The 19,414-nt window shown below is 47.6% G+C and overlaps 2 long non-coding RNA genes across 2 annotated transcripts in view; one reads left to right on the top strand and one right to left on the bottom strand.

Annotated features, from left to right (window-relative positions):
- The window catches only part of LOC147032218 (uncharacterized), a 63,593-nt gene that overhangs the window by 12,283 nt on the left and 31,896 nt on the right, over positions 1-19,414 (bottom strand). The window lies entirely within an intron of this gene.
- Positions 1-19,414, top strand: part of LOC147032219 (uncharacterized) — a 56,521-nt gene that overhangs the window by 11,208 nt on the left and 25,899 nt on the right. The gene's annotated exons all lie outside the window — the stretch shown is intronic.

The following is a 19,414-nucleotide window of genomic DNA, read 5'->3' as shown; positions in this document are numbered from 1 at the left end:
TTGGGGGATCCTACATTTTTAACAATGGGAAAATATGTTTGAGAGGTAGAAGTTCAGTCACTTCTTGAGAAAGTTCAGTCACTCAAACTCCTGGGTCTCACTATCAGCCACGATGTTTCTTGAGCAAACCACATTTCAAAGTTGGCCTCTAAAAACAATCATCAACAGCGCATCCTCTGTTTAGTGGGGCAACTTAGCATAACAATTGTGTATTTTGTGAGGAAAGCACCAAATTTGGCACACCAGTAGCCTATCATATTATGAACAGATTTGGATATTGGGCCATCTCAAATTTTTGATGGCAGTGGAAAATGGCTGCCACGGCCATTAGCGGCTGAATTTGAGATGGCCCAATATCCAAATCTGTTCATAATATGTTAGGCGACTGGTGTGCCAAATTTGGTGCTTTCCTCACAAAATACACAATTGTTATGCTATATTTAGCTAAGTTGCCCCACTAGTAGTACAAAGTCCTTCCTTGGCACACATGAACTCCAATGCATCTACAACACATGAACTCCTCTCCACTAACAGGGCTTTCCTTCACAGATTGATGGAATACTTGCTCTGCTTTATGCTATGGAAACCAAGGCCTTCAAGATTATTGGAATTTCTCATGATTAAGCTGAGTTAATGGGCCTATCACTTTTCCATCACATACAGGACAGTCATCTCTCCATCTTTTACTGCCTCCTTTCTTGTCTTGCACCCTCTGCTCCTTCCATGCTTTGTTCCCCCCAGGTTCCTGCTGTCACACACAGTTCCACCATCAACCCCCTTCTGGTGAAACTCCCAAAATCCAGGAGCACTTTTTACCTCCACTCACTCATTCGTTCCTCTTTTTTTCCTGCCTGTGGAACCAACTTCCGCATCCTCTTCAATCTCATTATTCCCTCTTTGTCTTCAAGGCAGCTGTTCACCACCATCTCATCATCCCCAATCCAAAACCATGATATTTTCTACCCTCTTTAACCCTGCCCCCCTCCAATTCACAAACCCTCCTCCTACCAAATTTCTAATTGTTCCTTCCTGAGAGTTTTATTCTGTATCCATTTTGTCCACCTCGTGTCGTTTCCTTCCCTCCATTCCTCCCCACCCCCATTGTTTGTCCAAAGTCTCTATATTTTGTCCTTCAACTCTGCTGTTAGTTCCACCCCACCCTTATATCTCTCTCCAGTTTCCCATTTGTCCTATTCCACCCTGATTCATTCAGTGTTCTAGCTCTTACACAAGCCTTAACTATGTAACCCCACAAAAAAGTGCTTTAGAGAGGCAGGAAAACTCCTGGGAAGACTCTGAAAGGGCTGCTGCAAGCAATCGATGTTAGAGTGGAAGACCCCTCTGCAGGCACTGGTCAATGAGTGATGTCAAATATCCCACGGTTTCCTTGTGAAGAGTATGTGAGTAATCACTGGCATCCTGAATGCATTCCAAAATCCTGCTGTTTTTTTTAATCAAATGTCAAACCTGGCGAGCAGATTCTTGATATACTTGGACTATAAACCTTCCTCAGCTGATCTCAGAGTGTGAGAATAATTGCCTTATTTAAAAGTAGTCGTAATGGTAAATAGTAAATACATATAACAGAAGTCCTTCATTATCCGTCCGTTTTTAACAGATTCATCAGAAGCTTTTTAAACAGGTATCGAGGCTCAAAGAAGAGAAGACTGGCAGGATATAAAGGGTTAACAGCCACAAGAGTAATGCGGAAAACCGAAAACAGACTGACCAGTGCAAGCAGAAACCTTTTTTTCTTTTGTAAAACAAAATGCTGTGTTATAACAACATCAGTACTTGACTCATCAGTACAAGTACATCAGTACTTGAGCAGGTTGTCAAAGTAACTTTTCCTGGTGCATAATGGTAAACAGTTCAAGTATGATTATTACCTTGAATTTTTACCACTTTTTATACTCTGGCCATATCCTGTGACTTCAGAGTAAGTGAGCAAACATGAGTAAAATAGAATAATATACAAACAATTTTGACCGAGTAGGAGGTCATTTGATTCTCATTCCTGTGTTATATCAACACCACATGCAGTCACCCAATGCAGTCTTGAGAAAAGGCACATGGGAAGGGGTCCTTTAAAAACTCTTGCTTTGCGTTCTCGAGCATGACCTTTTTAGCTTTGTTCGTGAACTTTGAATACCAGGCGCGGTGGCACCCATACGAAGCTGTTGGGAAAACAGTTGTGAGCTGAACCTTCTGCCAACTCCAACCTGGGAGGGTACAGCAAATTTGATTGATTGAGATGGCATAAAGCGTTGTGTCAAGAACTGCTAAACCGAAGGTTTTTGAAAGCGCAAGCAAGGCAATTTGTGTTCTACAGTGTTCAAGTATATATTCAAATTGAAATAAAATAAAACTTGAAGGCAGCAGCGAAAAAGGACATTTGTTCCGAGGTTTACCACCGTCTTTTACACGACGATATAACACGTTACGTTCGTTATTTGTCCCCGTTGTTTGTCCTCTATGACATCCCTAGAAACAGTAAGTTTCTTGTTGGGAATGATTTTCAACTTTGTTTGACTGCCATATAAAAACAATTGCTTTAATGTAATAGTTTACAATTTATCGCAATTGTACGCAATTGCTTACAATTACTTCACCGCAAAAACAATTGCTTTCCTGTGCGCATGGGCACTTGGGATGAGATTCCGTACAATTTGCCAAATTCAGAACCAAAGCACTCTTAAACTGCAGGTTTGTGTTCCAATTCATGTGCTAGTGTTCAAAAATTTAAAATTAAATTGGAATTAAGTCATTCCTTGATTATGCAATGCGTGTTCCTCGATCACAGGGATAGGTTGACAAAGTGAACCATTACATTGGTTTGAAAAGAAAAAAACATCGAAAGTCAACGATACATGTGGATCAAATCAGCCATCATTTAAATTATTAACACATGACGATATGATATTAATGCAAGTATCAAATGTAAACAAAAGTATACTACATAATGGGAAAAAGGGAAGGGAGATGTGGGCATTGTTTTCACCAATAATGCATTCATTATCACACTTGCAGATTTGTCACCGCACTCTGCAGGTGTTAAAAATACAACAACGAGCAGCAGAAAGGCTCCGCACCTCCGAGAAACTTGCTAAAGTGTGAACGCAGTCCGATTCTCACCTATTAACAGACCTGCCATCGCGTCTATCATGGACTTGCCTTCTGGAGCAACTATCCATCGCGGCCAAGTTTCCAGGCCCCAGCAGGGTAAGGCCGACATATTGACTTCGCCAGGTGTGCAGACTACCTGGAATCAGGGTCAGCCGACTACCTGGGATCAGCTGGGCTAGACGTGACATCTCAGCAGGACGTGCAAACGTACGGTGTTTGCAAAGGCTGTGGATAAACTACAAAAAGATCTGGGTTGTGCCGAGAGACACCCCTGTGCAGGCCGATTAATTAGGTAATTGATTGATTAATTAAGGTTAATTTGCTCAACGTGCGATATAATTACGAGAATGGACAGTTGGGAAGTTTATTACGCAATTAGAGCACTCACACGTGTTTGAATTTAATGAGAGAAACTCCAAAAGCGTGAGCTGTTGGCACCTCTAAAAAAAAAAGCATGAGCTGATCATAACTCCAAAAGCGTGAGCTGTTAGTAATTCCAAAAGTGTGAGCTCATAGCAACTCCAAAAGTGTGAGCTGTTAGTAACTCCAAAAGCGTGAGCTGTGAGCAACTCCAAAAGTGTGAGGTGTTAGCAACTCCAAAAGTGAGGTGTTAGCAACTCCAAAAGCGTGAAGTTAGTAATTCCAAAAGTGTGAGCTATGAACAACTCCAAAAGCGTGAACTGTTAGTAACTCCAAAAGCGTGAGCTGTTATCAAGTCCAAAAGCGTGAGGCATTAGTAACTCCAAAAGTGTGAGCTGTTAGTAACTCCAAAAGCATGAGCTCTAAGCAATTCCAAAAGTGTGAGCTGTTAGCAACTCCAAAAGCATGAGCTGTTAGCAACTCCAAAAGCGTGAGGTGTGAGCAACTCCAAAAGCGTGAGGTGTGAGCAACTCCAAAAGCGTGAGGTGTGAGCAACTCCAAAAGCATGAGATGTTAGCAACTCCAAAAGCGCGAGATGTTAGCAACTCCAAAAGCGTGAGCTGTCAGTAACTCCAAAAGCGTGAACTGTGGGCAACCCCAAAAGCATGAACTGTTAGTAAATCCAAAAGTGTGAGACGTCAGTAACTCCAAAAGCATGAACTATTAGCAACTCCAAATGTGTGGGCTGTTCATAACTCCAGAAGAATGAGCTGTTAGCAACTCCAAAAGCGTGAACTGTTCGCAACTCCAAAAGTGTGAGCTGTTAGTAACTCCAAAAGTGTGAGCTGTGAGCAACTCCAAAAGTGTGAACTGTTAGTAATTCCAAAAGTGTGAGCAGTCAGTAACTCCAAAAGCATGAACTGTTAGCAACTCCAAAAGCGTGAGCTGTTCGCAACTCCAAATGTGTGGGCTGTTCATAACTCCAGAAGAATGAGCTGTCAGTAACTCCAAAAGCGTGAGCTGTTCGCAACTCCAAAAGTGTGGGCTGTTCATAACTCCAGAAGAATGAGCTGTCAGTAACTCCAAAAGCGTGAGCTGTGAGCAACTCCAAAAGTGTGAGCTGTTAGTAATTCCAAAAGTGTGAGCTGTCAGTAACTCCAAAAGCGTGAGCTGTGAGCAACTCCAAAAGCGTGAACTGTTAGCAATTCCAAAAGCGTGAACTGTTAGTAATTCCAAAAGTGTGAGCCGTCAGTAACTCCAAAAGTGTGAACTGTTAGCAACTCGAAAAGTGTAAGCTTTTCATAAATCCAAAAGTGTGAGCTGTAAGCACCTCAAAAAATTATTATAGTTAAATACCACGTTGAGTGATTTGTTTATTACTTAAAAATCAATATCATCATGTGAAAAAAAGATTTTTTTTTTAATGATTCTATGGACCTTTCACCTTTTAACTGAACGATCACCCCCGTTTCGTTTTATAATTTATTGTTAGGCCAAGTGGCGAATCCTCATCCTACCAACATATTTTATGACCAAATCTTACCAACTGGGTTCTTTTTGGACCCCAACTCAAGACCACTCAATTTCACTAAATCTGCAAAAGTTTCACATCAATGACTAAACATGGTTTTTTATTGCTAAAGTCAACAACAAGCAACTGGGGGGGGGGGACTTTTCTGACCCCAACTCAGAAGCACGACATTTCATTCAATCTGCTCAAGTTTCACATAAATTTAGAAACATTCTTATTTTGATAGGACAATGTTTTAGTGATAAAGTAAACAAACATAAGCATTAAAAAATATATATATATATTGTTGTGGTTACCAAATTCGCAAACCACCATTCAGGTCCCTTAGGTGAGGTATCTCGGCAAGTATATGTGTAGTTAGGCCCAAACCCGTTGTCTAGTGGGAATACATGTCATTTATGCGTGCTGCGACTCTTCAGGATAGCCGTTTTTCTTTTACTATCTTTAATTTGGACCAACCGCCATGATTACCACCACAATCACAACATCAACCACCAACCACACCACCGCTTCACCACAGCCGCCACGACCTTCACGTCACACCTCGCAACCGTAGCATCGCCACCGTTCTTGCCCCGCTGTGGGTACCGGTGTTGGACTCGTGCAGGGCGCGCGTCGAACAGCGTGTACAAAATCACGGATTTTGTGCTTCAAAAACGGATCAAAAACGACACACGCCCACTTTTTGCCGTCCAATCGGTGAGCGAGGGGCGATTTGGCCCCGCCTCCAGGACGATCGATATATGCAAATTTGTGGATCAAAAAGCCTTCACGCCCACTTTTTCTCGGGCCAATGGGGAGCGAGGTGAAAGGTCAAAGGGAGGGGGTCAAAGGCGAAGCTACGGGGGGATAAAAGGACCGTGTTCGTCAGTCAGAGTGGAGAGTCGGAGAGTGGAGAGTCGGAGAGTCCAGAAGTCGAGAGTAGGAGAGTCCAGGAGTCGAGAGTCGGAGAGTCCAGAGGCGGAGAGTAGGAGAGTCGGAAGCAGAGGGTCAAGACTTCGCGGGCGGTGGAGCTGCTCGTCGTGTGCGTTGGAGTCGGAACGGAGGGGACGAGCTGTGGAAAGGCGGCGACACCAGACGAGGGGGTGCTCGCGTCGTGCAGGGAGCTGCACCCGAGGGAGGCCGACAGCGCGACCTGGCCGAGGTGGAGACGCACACCAGGGATAATAAAGATCCTCTATACCCCGAGCATCAGCAACCCCCTCCTGTTTCCCCCCGCGCTGAGATAGTGCGACCAAGGGGGCCCCTTTCCCACCCCCTGCCAGACACTGTCCGCGAGGTCCGCGGAGTTGGGGCGCCATCGCCGCTCCGCGTCTCATCACCAGACGGGTAGGCGCGACCCGGTCTCGGCCTCAGGCCCGCCTCATCCTTGAGGATATTCTTTTCCTTGGTTTTGGGTATGTGTTGTCGGCGCCGTCTGTGAAGTAGAATTGTATAAGTGTTGCCGTGTGCTCGGTAGTCGGTATTAGCTCTGCATTGTGTTTTCGCTTTTACATTTGCTTTTTGTGTAAATTGCATTGTGTCTTTTCTGTGTGCATTTGGTGGAATTGAATATGTGTGCTTTCCGTGTGCCGCGAATAAATGTGCTTTGTGTTGAACTGTTTCCCGCTTCGCTTCGTCATTTCTCCCATTGAATCCTCATCTTGCTTCACGTAAAGGGTTGGTAGTGGGCTGAATACGCCCGATAATTAATCGAACCGTCGAGGTCGACGATAACACCGCTCGGTTATTCTGATAGTACGGAACGGGTCGCTTAAGTGGCCCGTGTCCGAAGTCGACCTGCGGCGAGGTGCGATCGCCCGGTCTACCCTCCGCGTGGATACTTCGGTAGGTCGAATTTGGCGAGCAACCCCATCCCACGCGGGGGCTGATTGGCTCGATCGCGGTGAGACCGAAAGGTCCACCCGTGACTGGTTCCCGGCGTTAGTCCGAGAGGGTCACGACTGGATTGTCCGTCCGGTGGGCGACGTGCCGCGATTCGAGTTACGTGGCCGTCAGCACGCCGGCGGGCGCGAATACCGCAACAATATATATAGATATATATATATATATATATATATATATATATATATATATATATATATATATATTTATATATATATATATATATATATATATATATATATATATATATATATATATAGGAGGATTTTCTCGATACAAATACCACGTGAAGTAATCATCTGTGCAAAAATCTGAACGAAAACAACTAGGTTAAGGTTTGTTGGATATGCATTGAAACTAGCTCTATGACTACAACTACCACCACCACTACCATACTGTAACCGCCCCATTTGTTCCCACCAACTTGTGGGATCTGCTGGGAAACGTTTTACGTTTTTGGCCCAAATCTCTCACGAACCAGCTGGCCCGGCCTGAGTGTACACTGAAGGTGATTTGGCTATGAATTTGTAATTTCGTCATGGTGCTGGTGATATCTCACCGACTTTTCACCAAAGACAACATTCTGACAGTTGCTCACACATCTATGGAGGAGCATGGATGAAAGAGCCCTTCAGCACGTCTGAAGGGATCTTTAATGTCCCCCAATGATCAGTCAGGCAGACAGCTGCTCTGGCTTAACGTCCTTCATATTGACGGTACAGACATTGATCCATCGCCTTGCATGCGAAATACCAGGATGAGTGTTTATTGCTGGGTTGGGATTCGAACACAGCACTAAACAGCTCAACGGCGAGCACACATATCTCTCGGGCAGAGACAATCCTGCCAGGCTGCATGCATATTGATAGATCTTCTATGCATGCCATGATGCTTTTCCATTGCTTTGTTGTACAACTGGTTCAGCAAAGTCTGGATACTTTATTAGACTGGGCAAAAGATTGGCAGATGCAGGAAATGTAAGGTACTGGGGGTTGGGTAAGAATAAGGTCAGAGTATGTCAGGTCAGGTCAGATTAGATTTGTGACTTGCTGCAGGTACCATGTAAACCTGCACTAACTTGTTGCATCGTCGGGTTGTCAGCAATGAAACCGTCTCCCCCACCAGGTTTCTTGATGAGGACGGTGTATGATATGGACACGCAGCAGGATGAAGAACGAAACCTGTTAAATGGCAGAGGAGCTCCCTGTGAGCCAACGACTATCCATCTCTAATACCCAGCTGTGCCGCGGATGTCCTCCTGCAGTTGGGTTACTTCTCAATACGAGGTTGGTGGCAGGATTTGCACTCTGGCCACCATAAAATCCTTAATTTCGTAAAACATGCGAAAAGCATAAAAAATCTGAAAAATCTGAAAAAACCTGTGCAGCTTCCCTTCACAGGGCAGCTCACCGGATGATGGGGTTGGGGCAAAGTCTTTGGGACCCCCAATCTTTGATGATAAGAGGGAAACCTCTGAGTATCCTTCCAGGGTTAGATTGCGGGAGTATGTGTCGGGTGGTGTTGAGGTGTCGTCCACCAGACGGCAGTCTCCTTGGGTTAACCTGAAGCTGTCCCATCAGGTGGGTGCCTGGAATGTACTATCCCGAAGAGAGGATGATCACCTGTCTTATCAGCTGAACTCAAGCATTTGGACATCCGTATTGCAGCACTCTCTGAGGTTCGGAGACCAGATAGTGGTGAGATCATGGCGGGTGGTTACGCCTACTATTGGTCTGGTCGCTCTGATTGTTACCATACCCAAGGAGTTGCTGTAGCTGGGTCCAAGAAGCTAACTCCAATGATAATTGAGGTAACACCGGTTAACGAGTGTGTTATGAGATGAAGAATTCGTCACTCCTTGGATGTCATTTCCCTGGTCTCTGTATATACTCCAACTGAGGCAAGTGATTTCACCGTGAAGGACGCATTCTATGCCACGTTTGAGTCTGTGGTTGATCAGTGCCCCAGGCGAGATAATCTTCTAGTCTTGGGGATTTTCATTGCATGGACTGGAACTGATAGGTTGGTTATGAGACGTGTGTTGGTCCTCCATGGGTCAGGAACTGTGAACCAGAATATTTCTACGTTCCTTGACTTTGCAAGAAGTCATGGACTTAGGGTGGCTGATTCATGGTTTTAGCGCTCACAGGCACATCGCTGGACTTGGTATTCCAACGCTGGTGGTGTGGCAAAGGAGACTGACCATGTGCTCATTGATGGTTGCTGGAGGATGATCCTGAACTGCAGGGTCTACCGGAGTGCCCAGTTCCTCAATACTGACCACAGGCTTGTTGTAGCAACTCTGAAGTTGCAGCTTAAGTCCAGGAGAATGGTACCATCCCAGCCTCGGCTGGATTTTGGCAAGCTCAAGGATGAGAGGGTCCCTGAGGAGTTTGCGAACAGGCTGAATGGAGATTTGGGGGGTCTGGGTGCTTTGGGGGGTCCTGAAGAGTTGTGGAGTGCCTTCAAGACCACTGCCCTTGTTGCTGGTAGATGTCGTGGAACTCACCATCGGGCGAAGAAGAATTTTCTCTCAAGGGACACTGGATACCATTGACCAGATTCGCAGGGCCAGGCTGAATGGCAGAGCTGAGCTGTTCAAGGAGCTGAGGAATTAAAACTGCACATGCACTAAGGGTGGACAAGGAGGCCTATGTTGGAGGAATCTGTGAGGGGAAGAGCATCACCTGTGGTCAAGTGATTCTCGTCCTGCTTTCAGGGGAATTCGTGCATTGCGTTCCTTCAAGTCCATCCCTCAGTGTACTGCAGTTGGAGCAGAGGGTGATGGGCTCTTGACAGAGGAGTCGGAAGTGAAGGCCCGCTGGGCCGGTTACTTTGAGCGAATGTACCAGGATGATCCACCAGCTGTTGAGTTGGATGTTAGGAGTGTTACAATTCCGATTGGTAACCCTCCAATCAGCTGTGGTCCACCTTCGTTTGTGGAAACGCAGACTGTGGTGAACCAGTTGAAATGGGGTAAAGCTCCTGGGATCTGTGGCATCCACGCTTAACTTCTCAAGGCTGGTGGAAATGCTTCACTCATGCCGTTACATGCAGTTCTGTGCTCTGCCTGGAACAGGCATAATCACAACTGACTGGAAGAGGGGCCTTATTGTCCCTCGCAGGAAAGGGAAGCATGATCACCAAGACTGCAACAAGAACAGAGGGATGATGCTGCTCTTCCTGCTGGGCAAGGTCTTTGCTCAGATAATATTATTGACAGGGTTCGCCACCATCTGCTTGAGCACCAGCGTCCAGAGCAGTCAGGCTTTGCACCAAAGACGTCAACAATTGACAGTATCCTTCCTCTTCGGGTCCTCACAGAACACAGATGAGAGTTTCAGCAGGGGCTGCTTGCTCCCTATATTGATCTCTGTAAAGTGTTTGATTCAGTGAATCGGGATGCCCTCTGGAGGGTTTTTGGTCTTCGTGGGGTGCCACCAAAACTGATCAATCTGATGTCTGAACTCTACTCTGGTACTGAGAATTCTGTGAGATGTGGTGATGCCATCTCTGACTTATTTCTAGTTGTTACTGGAGTTCATCAGGGGTGTGTCCTTGCCCCCACACTTTTCAGCACTTGAATGGACTGGATTCTGGGGAGGATATCAGAGAGATCAAGCTGTGGTGCATCTTTTGAGAATGTCAAGATCTCTGACCTTGTTTTCACAGATGATGCAGTCATCTTTGCAGAGACTCTAGATATCCTTTTGGGGACCCTCAAGGTGCCACTGGGATTACGGGTTTCCCGGGTCAGAACTGAGATCCAGGCTTTCAGTGACATCTTGGATGCTGCTATCCCGTCTGTACCTGTTTGTGGCGAGGATGTTGAGGATTACAGAGATTAACTTAACTTGGCAGTGATATTCATGTCTCTGCTGGCTGTGAGCCAGAGGTGAACAGACATCTGGGTCAGGCCTGGGGAGTCATGAATTCACTGGATCATGGGGTGTGGCACTGCCGGTACCTGTGCGGGAGGATGAAAGTCCGAGTCTTCGGGTCCTTGTTACTTCCAGTCTTGCTCTATTGATATGAGACTTGGACTCTGACCAGGGATCTGAGATGGAGTCTTCATTCCTTTGGTACTAGTTCTCTTTGGAGAATCCTTGGCTATCGCTGGTCGGACTTTGTGTCCAACGAGAAGTTGCTGAGAGACGCTCAAATGACATTTGTTACCTTCATAGTCCGTGAGTGTCAGCTTCAGCTGTATGGACATGTTGCTCGTTTTCTTGACGCTGATCCTGCTCACCAGATTCTCTCAGCGAGGGAGCCTCGTGAGTCGAGGATGAAAATGGGCTGACCACGTTCCTCGTGATTGCTGCAAGTTGATCAGCATCTCAAGGAGATGGGGATGGGAAAGGCATCTGCCTGTAGGATGGCCAGACGGTGGCCCCTGGAGTACCGGTGGAAAGTGGATGCTGCGACGCGCTGCTCCGGCGCATGCTCCCATACCTGACCTGACCTGTAAGAATAATAAAAATAAGGTTGATATGTGCAGGGGCATTTGTTGGAGCTTGTGACATCGGAAAAATATCGGGTATGTAATTATTGTATGTGGTTGGGAGTCGTGTTATCCAGGCCAAGCTAGACTAAGCTATGATGAGAGGCTGAAAGAGACAGGCAGGCGGGTTATCCAAGCAGAGATGGACTAAGGTAGGAGGAGAGGCTGAAATAGACACGGGGTCAGGTTATCCTGGCCAAACTAGACTAAGGCCGAAGTCACATTTACTCTACGGCGAGGATACGGCGGCCGTACCCCCTCTGAATTGACAGAAACATACGGCAGCCGCAGAGTTTCTGAGGTGGCCTCAGGGAGGCCCTACGCCATTTGGCGACCTTTTACAGGCCGGAGGGGTCGCCGTGGAATTATAACGCGGAGTTATAACTCTTTTCATTTCTACGTTCGCCGTAGCAATTCGACAAGCCGAAACAAAAACTGGTAAAAAAAAAATAAAATGAAATAAAAAAATGAACTCACTCGTTACCATCCGTCTGGCCATATGTTCGCTTTAGGGCTCCCTGCGGTCCCCCTGCGGTCACCTTGCGGGCACCTTGCATCTGCCTTGAAAATTATATGGCCGCCGCAGGGCCCCCTTAAGGTCACCGTGTGACATCAAATCAAAGACCGTACGGCAACCCCACGTTTTCGGTCTCCACAATTTCTAAATACGCCGTGCGGCTCCCCGAAAAATAAAAACATATGTGACTGCTACATTGCGTGACCGTGGAAATACTGCGGCCGCCGTATAATTGCTAATGGCCGGAGACCTCACGGAGATTTTTGGAGACCCCACAGCCGCCGTGGCAAATGTGACTTCGGCATAAGCTGTGATGAGAGGCTGAAAGAGACAGGCGGTCGGGTTATCCAGGCCGAGCTAGACTAAGCTATTATGAGAGGCTGAAAGAGGCAGGCGGTCGGGTTATCTAGGCCGAGCTTGACGAAGCTATGATGTGAGGCTGAAAGAGACAGGCGGTCGGGTTATCCAGGCCGAGCTAGACTAAGCGATGAGGAAAGGCTGAAAGACAGGGGGTCGGGCTATCCAGGCCTCGCTGGACGAAGCTTTGATGAGAGGCTGAAAGAGTCAGGCGGTCGGGTTATCCAGGCCTCGCTGGACTAAGCTATGAGGAAAGGCTGAAAGACAGGGGGTCGGGCTATCCATGCCTCGCTGGACTAAGCTATGATGAGAGGCTGAAAGAGGCAGGCGGTCGGGTTATCCAGGCCTTGCGAGACTAAGCTTTGATGAGAGGCTGAAAGAAGCAGGCGGTCAGGTTATCCAGGCCTCGCTGGACTAAGCTATGAGGAAAGGCTGAAAGAGGCAGGCAATCGGGTTATCCAGGCCTCGCTGGACTAAGCTATGAGGAAAGGCTGAAAGACAGGGGGTCGGGCTATCCATGCCTCGCTGGACTAAGCTATGATGAGAGGCTGAAAGAGGCAGGCGGTCGGGTTATCCAGGCCTTGCGAGACTAAGCTTTGATGAGAGGCTGAAAGAAGCAGGCGGTCAGGTTATCCAGGCCTCGCTGGACTAAGCTATGAGGAAAGGCTGAAAGACAGGGGGTCGGGCTATCCAGGCATCGCTGGACTAAGCTATGATGAGAGGCTGAAAGAGGCAGGCGGTCGGGTTATCCAGGCCTCGCTGGACTAAGCTTTGATGAGAGGCTGAAAGAGGCAGGCAATCGGGTTATCCAGGCCTCGCTGGACTAAGCTATGAGGAAAGGCTGAAAGACAGGGGGTCGGGCTATCCAGGCCTCGCTGGACGAAGCTATGAGGAAAGGCTGAAAGACAGGGGGTCGGGCTATCCAGGCATCGCTGGACTAAGCTATGATGAGAGGCTGAAAGATGAAGGCGGTCGGGTTATCCAGGCCTTGCTAGACCAAGCTTTGATGAGAGGCTGAAAGAGGCAGGCAATCGGGTTATCCAGGCCTCGCTGGACTAAGCTATGAGGAAAGGCTGAAAGACAGGGGGTCGGGCTATCCAGGCCTCGCTGGACTAAGCTATGATGAGAGGCTGAAAGAGGCAGGCGGTCGGGTTATCCAGGCCTCGCGAGACTAAGCTTTGATGAGAGGCTGAAAGAGGCAGGCGGTCGGGTTATCCAGGCCTCGCTGGACTAAGCTATGAGGAAAGGCTGAAAGACGGGGGTCGGGTTATCCATGCCTCGCTGGACTAAGCTATGATGAGAGGCTGAAAGAGGCAGGCGGTCGGGTTATCCAGGCCTTGCGAGACTAAGCTTTGATGAGAGGCTGAAAGAGGCAGGCAGTCGGGTTACACTGAACAACAAATTTCAAAAAATTTTTTTTACTGGAGATGTGTAAAGTGATTAAGACTAATTTGGGTACGCTGATTTCAAAAATCATAACCGTTTTGCTGTATCACGTCAGGATTTTCAGGAACAGAAATATTCCCATTGCCTAGAAGTCAGGATTTCAATGAAATTTACATATGTCTTTAACATGTCTATTTCGTACAATTGTTGTTAACTTGTGTTATATTTCTTTCTTTCAGATAAAGATGAGTAGGCGTTCCTGTACCAATCATCCTGACAACTTCTGTTATGTCTGTGGTCGGTATACCAAAAAAGATCAACAGCGAAGTATATCTACAGCAGTGAAAATGAAGGCCGCCTCCTTTCACTACTTCGGGTGTAAGGTGGGGGACCAAGAACAGAGCTGGGCACCACACATCTGCTGCACAAGCTGTCACACAACCTTGACTCAGTGGTTGGTGGGCAAGCGCGCGAGCATGCCATTTGCGGTGCCCATGATATGGCGTGAGCTGCAGAATCATCATGATGATTGTTATTTCTGCTGCACAAGCATCGCCGGCTTCAACAAGAAGAATAAAGGTCACATCAAGTACGCTGACTGCGTCTCTGCTCGTAAACCTGTGCCTCATGATGACGAGAACCCTGTTACAACACCTCCAGCTGATCAGAACATAGCTGTAAGCAGTGGTGAAGAGGATGGTGATGATGAACCTTTTGAACCCCACACTCAAGAATCACACCTTCTGAACCAGGGAGACTTAAATGATCTTGTAAGAGATCTCTCGCTGTCAAAGGCGAAGGCAGAGCTGCTTGGATCAAGGCTGCAGCAGTGGAATCTACTTGAACCTAACACCAAGATATCCTTGTTCAGAGCACGTCACAGAGACATGGCTGAGTTCTTTGAGATGGAAGACACGATGACATTCTGCAGTGACATCAACGGTCTGTTGAAAGAACTTGGGTGTGATCACGATCCTGCAGACTGGCGCCTCTTCATCGACTCGGGGAAGAACAGCTTGAAGGCTGTTTTGCTCCACAATGGCAACGAGAAACCATCAGTCCCACTGGCTCACGCGTTCGGCATGACAGAGACCTATGAGACTATGCGGCAGCTGCTTGATTCCATCAAGTACAATGACTTCAACTGGCACATCTGCGGAGACTTGAAAGTGGTGGCGCTGTTGTTAGGGCTGCAGTCAGGCTACACGAAATACATGTGCTTCCTTTGTCTCTGGGATAGCAGAGACAAGAATCACTGGACGAAGAAAGATTGGGAAGAGCAAAAAGAGCATGTACCTGGTCGACACAACGTGAAGCATGTCGACCCAGCCAAGGTTTTCCTTCCACCACTCCACATAAAGCTCGGCTTGATGAAAAGTTTTGTACGGGCAATGGATCTGAATGGGCGTGGGTTTTTCACCTCAAGGAAAAGTTTGGCAACACCTTGTCGGAGGCCAAGATCAAGGCTGGTGTGTTTGTTGGACCGCAAATCCGACAGATTATGAAGGACGAAACTTTTCCGACAACTCTAAACCCCAAAGAGCTGGCAGCGTGGAGGAGCTTCAAAGCTGTGACGGACAACTTCTTGGGGAACGAGCGCGCGGACAACTATGAAGAAATGGTGCAGCAGCTGCTGGAGTCCTTCAGGAAACTTGGCTCCAGGATGTCCCTGAAAATCCATTTCCTACACCAGCACCTGAACTTCTTCCCTGACAACTTGGGAGCAGTCTCGGACGAGCACGGCGAGCGATTCCACCAAGAGATTTCACTCATGGAGACGCGTTACCAAGGGCGGCACAACCCGAACATGATGGGCGATTTCTGCTGGTTCCTGCATCGTGAAACTGACACAGAGCAGCACAAACGCAAAGCCAAATGCCTAAAGCATTTTTAATTACATTCTAGTGGAGTTTTTCTGTAATTTCTATAATTTTGAAGCATTCATGATGAAATAAATGAATAAATGAATTTTTGTAAATTTCATTGAAATCCTGACTTCTAGGCAATGGGAATATTTCTGTTACTGAAAATCCTGACGTGATACAGCAAAACGGTTATGATTTTTGAAATCAGTGTACCCAAATTAGTCTAAATCACTTTACACATCTCCAGTAAAAAATTTTTGTTGTTCAGTGTTATCCAGGCCTCGCTGGACTAAGCTATGAGGAAAGGCTGAAAGACAGGGGGTCGGGCTATCCAGGCCTCGCTGGACTAAGCTATGATGAGAGGCTGAAAGAGGCAGGCGGTCGGGTTATCCAGGCCTCGCGAGACTAAGCTTTGATGAGAGGCTGAAAGAGGCAGGCGGTCGGGTTATCCAGGCCTCGCTGGACTAAGCTATGAGGAAAGGCTGAAAGACAGGGGGTCGGGCTATCCAGGCTTTGCTGGACTAAGCTATGATGAGAGGCTGAAAGAGGCATGCGGTCGGGTTATCCAGGCCTCGCTGGACTAAGCTTTGATGAGAGGCTGAAAGAGGCAGGCGGTCGGGTTATCCAGGCATCGCTGGACTAAGCTATGAGGAAAGGCTGAAAGACAGGGGGTCGTCTATCCAGGCCTCACTAGACTAAGCTATGATGAGAGGCTGAAAGACAGGGGGTCGGGCTATCCAGGCCTCGCTGGACTAAGCTATGATGAGAGGCTGAAAGACAGGGGGTCAGGCTATCCAGGCCTCGCTGGACTAAGCTATGATGAGAGGCTGAAAGAGGCAAGTGGTCGGGTTATCCAGGCCTCGCTGGACTAAGCTTTGATGAGAGGCTGAAAGAGGCAGGCGGTCGGGTTATCCAGGCATCGCTGGACTAAGCTATGAGGAAAGGCTGAAAGACAGGGGGTCGGGCTATCCAGGCCTCACTAGACTAAGCTATGATGAGAGGCTGAAAGAGGCAGGCGGTCGGGTTATCCAGGCCTCGCTGGACTAAGCTTTGATGAGAGGCTGAAAGAGGCAGGCGCTCGGGTTATCCAGGCCTCGCTGGACTAAGCTATGAGGAAAGGCTGAAAGACAGGGGGTCGGGCTATCCAGGCTTTGCTGGACTAAGCTATGATGAGAGGCTGAAAGAGGCATGCGGTCGGGTTATCCAGGCCTCGCTGGACTAAGCTTTGATGAGAGGCTGAAAGAGGCAGGCGGTCGGGTTATCCAGGCCTCGCTGGACTAAGCTTTGATGAGAGGCTGAAAGAGGCAGGCGGTCGGGTTATCCAGGCATCGCTGGACTAAGCTATGAGGAAAGGCTGAAAGACAGGGGGTCGTCTATCCAGGCCTCACTAGACTAAGCTATGATGAGAGGCTGAAAGACAGGGGGTCGGGCTATCCAGGCCTCGCTGGACTAAGCTATGATGAGAGGCTGAAAGACAGGGGGTCAGGCTATCCAGGCCTCGCTGGACTAAGCTATGATGAGAGGCTGAAAGAGGCAAGTGGTCGGGTTATCCAGGCCTCGCTGGACTAAGCTTTGATGAGAGGCTGAAAGAGGCAGGCGGTCGGGTTATCCAGGCATCGCTGGACTAAGCTATGAGGAAAGGCTGAAAGACAGGGGGTCGGGCTATCCAGGCCTCACTAGACTAAGCTATGATGAGAGGCTGAAAGAGGCAGGCGGTCGGGTTATCCAGGCCTCGCTGGACTAAGCTTTTATGAGAGGCTGAAAGAGGCAGGCGCTCGGGTTATCCAGGCCTCGCTGGACTAAGCTATGAGGAAAGGCTGAAAGACAGGGGGTCAGGCTATCCAGGCCTCACTGGACTGAGCTACGATGAGGGGCTGAAAGAGGCAGGCGGTCGGGTTATCCAGGCCTCGCTGGACTAAGCTATGAGGAAAGGCTGAAAGACAGGGGGTCAGGCTATCCAGGCCTCACTGGACTAAGCTACGATAAGAGGCTGAAAGAGGCAGGCGGTCAGGTTATCCAGGCCTCGCTAGACTAAGCTTTGATGAGAGGCTGAAAGAGGCAGGCGGTCAGGTTATCCAGGCCTCGCTGGACTAAGCGATGAGTTAAGGCTGAAAGACAGGGGGTCAGGCTATCCAGGCCTCACTGGACTAAGCTACGATGAGAGGCTGAAAGAGGCAGGCGGTCGGGTTATCCAGGCCTCGCTAGACTAAGCTTTGATGAGAGGCTGAAAGAGGCAGGCGGTCGGGTTATCCAGGCCTCGCTGGACTAAGCTATAAGGAAAGGCTGAAAGACAGGGGGTCGGGCTATCCAGGCCTCGCGAGACTAAGCTATGATGAGAGGCTGAAAGAGGCAGGCAGCCGGGTTATCCAGGCCTCGCTGGACTAAGCTATGATGAGAGGCTGAAAGAGGCCGGCGATCGGGTTATCCAGGCCTCGCTGGACTAAGCTATGATGAGAGGCTGAAAGAGGAAGGCGGTCGGGTTCTCCAGGCCGAGCTTGACTAAGCTATGATGAGAGGCTGAAAGAGACAGGCGGTCGGGTTATCCAGGCCTCGCTGGACTAAGCTCTGAGGAAAGACTGAAAGACAGGGGGTCGGGCTATCCAGGCCTCGCTGGACTAAGCTATGAGGAAAGGCTGAAAGAGACAGGACTTTTTACATTAAAAGGAAGCCATTACTAATAAATCTGATGTAGATGTTTAAGAAAATGGCGGGTAGAGATAAAATTAATGCAGAATATTTTTTCAGCAGGTTATCCTTTGACAGCACAAAGGGTCATAGTTTAAGAGTTAGCTAACGAAGAGAATAGTTAGAATGGTGGTAAGGCAGGGGTCTTTCACTCACAGAGTGGTGAATGCATGAAAAGGTCTCCCTGCAAGGGTATGGCAGTAGAGTCAGTGGAAAGTTTTAAAATTGAGTTTGATAGATATCTGGAAGTCGTGCGGATGAGGCAGGCTTGATGGGCCTCATGGCCTCCTCCCCTTGCGTACATTCCTTGTATTTCCTTATAAATTGGTGATTATTTTTCACTTCATGCAGCATAATCTTGTTGGCAAAATCTAAAAGTTAATACACACTTTAAAAAAAGTGTTTCATCCCACAGAGGAAAATGGATGTTCTGCAGTAGCAGATATAGTCTTCATCAAAGCTAATTCAGGTGAAGGTTTGGCACATGGAAAATGAGAGTGTAGAAAAATAATAAAAAAAATTATTCCAACTTCTGACTTTCGGATTAATAACTGTTACTACGAACATGTCTAATAGTGCGTTAAAAAGGCAAAAGTAGCTCATTTATTTACAATGCATTGTCCGGACTACCTGATCGATTTCGTTCTCCACAAAATCTCAAGTCTGCTCACGTATCGAAAACTCATCCATGCTGACATGAGATTGTAAGCTCGGTTGCAATTTGTCTGCTGGAGTCTCACGAGACATCCCTTCCATCACGTGATATCAATGTGACCATGAGGAAAAGTTACTTGGAGTAGTTATAACTTTTTGGCAGTTAGTCAGATATTTATCAAGCACGTTCGCAGGAGGAACCTTTGCATACATCTGCAATAGATTTTGTTTGTAGGAGGCTGTCTGCTGGAATTTGCATGTATATATAACCTTTTGACGTTTGCTTTTTACGGTCCAGAGTAAAAAAACAACAACTTGACCACTAAACCCTTAAACACATGAATTTGTAAGTTGTATTGAGGGCCGTGCTCTCCACATGCCCCTTCCTTCTCCCTCCTTTATTTGTGTCCTGGGAGGGTAACTAGAACAATTCAACAAACGCACCAATTCGTCATGGGTATTAAACCCATACCAGTGAAGTGGGAGCAGTGGGTCTTTGATGATTTAACCACTGAGCATCATTGTGCCAAGAGGTTGTTACGTGTGGA

The sequence above is a fragment of the Eptatretus burgeri genome, chromosome 2 (assembly GCF_056783735.1).
Source record: "Eptatretus burgeri isolate ZD-2024b chromosome 2, Ebu_testis_v1, whole genome shotgun sequence".
Lineage (NCBI taxonomy): Eukaryota > Metazoa > Chordata > Myxini > Myxiniformes > Myxinidae > Eptatretus > Eptatretus burgeri.
This window is presented reverse-complemented; position numbering and strand designations above follow the sequence as displayed.